Source organism: Schistocerca piceifrons, unplaced genomic scaffold, assembly GCF_021461385.2.
Source record: "Schistocerca piceifrons isolate TAMUIC-IGC-003096 unplaced genomic scaffold, iqSchPice1.1 HiC_scaffold_339, whole genome shotgun sequence".
Taxonomy (NCBI): domain Eukaryota; kingdom Metazoa; phylum Arthropoda; class Insecta; order Orthoptera; family Acrididae; genus Schistocerca; species Schistocerca piceifrons.
The window spans coordinates 52,501-55,000 of NW_025728558.1; the positions used below are offsets into that span (position 1 = coordinate 52,501).

The window sequence follows — 2,500 nt, forward strand, 5'->3', positions numbered from 1 at the left end:
TCCCCACCTTGCCCCCTGCCTTCGCAAGCTGGTTGGTGACAAGTTTGCATGTTCAATGCCCTTCGCATGCGACGTACGCAGGCTACGTTGTGGTGCGGCCTGTGTCAACTGTCCGCTGATGTCGTACGCGTGAACCACAATCTGTACTGCACATTCGTCCTTATGTACTGAATGATACATCGTGGCACATGTGTGACCGTACAACGACTGCGCCCAAAAACGGCGGACCATACAGTGCAAATATTGTGCACGCAGCTACGTGTCGTCTCCCTATGAGAGCTGGATTGCAGTGTGGTACGCCATAGAGACGTGTGGGAGGAACGGACGCCGTGGATGGCGATCAGCATGAGCTGTGTGTTGATGTATTCGGACCTAGTCGTCTCTCCTCAAACACCGTGATAGCATGGTGCACCGCGTTCCATATCTGCGACATGCTACAGAGGCCGGTTGACAGTCGTTCGAGCAATGGACATCGCATACGTACGGGGGCCACCTTCCACGTATTGTCTAGGCGTGCACATTTTGTTGCGTGTATGTGGGCAGACGTAGTGTGGCGTGACACCTGACACAGGCATGCAATAATCGTTGAAGTTGCTAATGGCGATGGACGCCTACGTTTTCTGGTGAAGTTACGCAAATGAAGAAATGGTAACCCGTTGTGGTGCGGTTGTTCTCGCTAGGGGTGAATCGGTGATGGCGACGATAGGTTGAGGTACTAACCGGTTGTTCCAGCGATACCCACCATGCCGATGAAACTGAACGGCATCTGGGTGTGAAGCGATACGCGGTGGTGGCTGGGTGGGACCGTCCCCGGCCGGTGAGGGGGCGCCTCCCGGCGTGCTGGCCGCGCGGTGCGTGGGCGCACGCGCTACAGCCGGCTGGTGGGGGCGGCCAGTGGCAGGCGCGCCGGCCGACGGACGCGGCAGGCGTCGCAGCTGCGCGCCGGCGCACCCTGCGCGCGGCGCCGTGCGGCCAAAGTAGGTCCTCGCGGGCCCGGTGCGAAGCGCGGTGGACATCTTCAGTGTGCTGGTCCGATTGAGGACTGTGTGCGTTGAGGATGCGCCGCCGCCCGGCGCTCGGCGCCGCGACGCCGTCTGCTGCTCGGTCGCCCCAGCGGTTCTCGCTGGTGGTTTGTATCGCAGCTGTGCGGATGTGTTGGCGCGTGCGCTGTGCTGGGAGAGTTCGCTTCGGCACCCAAGTGGGGCTTTTGTCCTTCTGTGGCGCTGGCGTTGGAGCTGCCGGTCACCGTAGGTGGCGCGTGTTGTCTCCCGCCGGCAATGCCACGACAGCACGCTCCCGGGCCTCTGTCGGCAGCGGCAAGCTCAGTTGGGAGCACGGGTGGTCGCACCGAAAGCGTCTACTCGCCTAACTCCGGGCGATTGCGCCTCTCTCGAACCCGACCAAGTACTTGGGACGGCGCTGCGCGCCGCCGGGACCTGAGAGGGTTTCGAGGTGTATTGTGCAGGGGAGCTCAGCCTCCTCCTGTTTGCAGAATGATTGAGCGGACGCTTGCGTGTTCGCGCGGGCCCCCGGGACACACTCCCGGGCGGCCGGCTGCTCAGCTCTAGTTGGCGCAGCTCCCTGGTTGATCCTGCCAGTAGTCATATGCTTGTCTCAAAGATTAAGCCATGCATGTCTCAGTACAAGCCGCATTAAGGTGAAACCGCGAATGGCTCATTAAATCAGTTATGGTTCCTTAGATCGTACCCACGTTACTTGGATAACTGTGGTAATTCTAGAGCTAATACATGCAAACAGAGTCCCGACCAGAGATGGAAGGGACGCTTTTATTAGATCAAAACCAATCGGTCGGCTCGTCCGGTCCGTTTGCCTTGGTGACTCTGAATAACTTTGGGCTGATCGCACGGTCCTCGTACCGGCGACGCATCTTTCAAATGTCTGCCTTATCAACTGTCGATGGTAGGTTCTGCGCCTACCATGGTTGTAACGGGTAACGGGGAATCAGGGTTCGATTCCGGAGAGGGAGCCTGAGAAACGGCTACCACATCCAAGGAAGGCAGCAGGCGCGCAAATTACCCACTCCCGGCACGGGGAGGTAGTGACGAAAAATAACGATACGGGACTCATCCGAGGCCCCGTAATCGGAATGAGTACACTTTAAATCCTTTAACGAGTATCTATTGGAGGGCAAGTCTGGTGCCAGCAGCCGCGGTAATTCCAGCTCCAATAGCGTATATTAAAGTTGTTGCGGTTAAAAAGCTCGTAGTTGGATTTGTGTCCCACGCTGTTGGTTCACCGCCCGTCGGTGTTTAACTGGCATGTATCGTGGGACGTCCTGCCGGTGGGGCGAGCCGAAGGCGTGCGACCGCCTCGTGCGTGCTCGTGCGTCCCGAGGCGGACCCCGTTGAAATCCTACCAGGGTGCTCTTTATTGAGTGTCTCGGTGGGCCGGCACGTTTACTTTGAACAAATTAGAGTGCTTAAAGCAGGCAAGCCCGCCTGAATACTGTGTGCATGGAATAATGGAATAGGACCTCGGT

At 58.2% G+C, this 2,500-nt stretch overlaps 1 non-coding gene across 1 annotated transcript in view; it reads left to right on the plus strand.

The window, feature by feature from the left end:
- Positions 1-1,578: 1,578 nt before the first annotated feature.
- The window catches only part of LOC124745896, a 1,909-nt gene continuing 987 nt past the window's right edge, over positions 1,579-2,500 (plus strand). Inside the window, exon 1 of the ribosomal RNA XR_007011206.1 lies at positions 1,579-2,500. This exon is cut by the window's right edge and continues 987 nt beyond it. This is a non-coding gene — a ribosomal RNA (small subunit ribosomal RNA).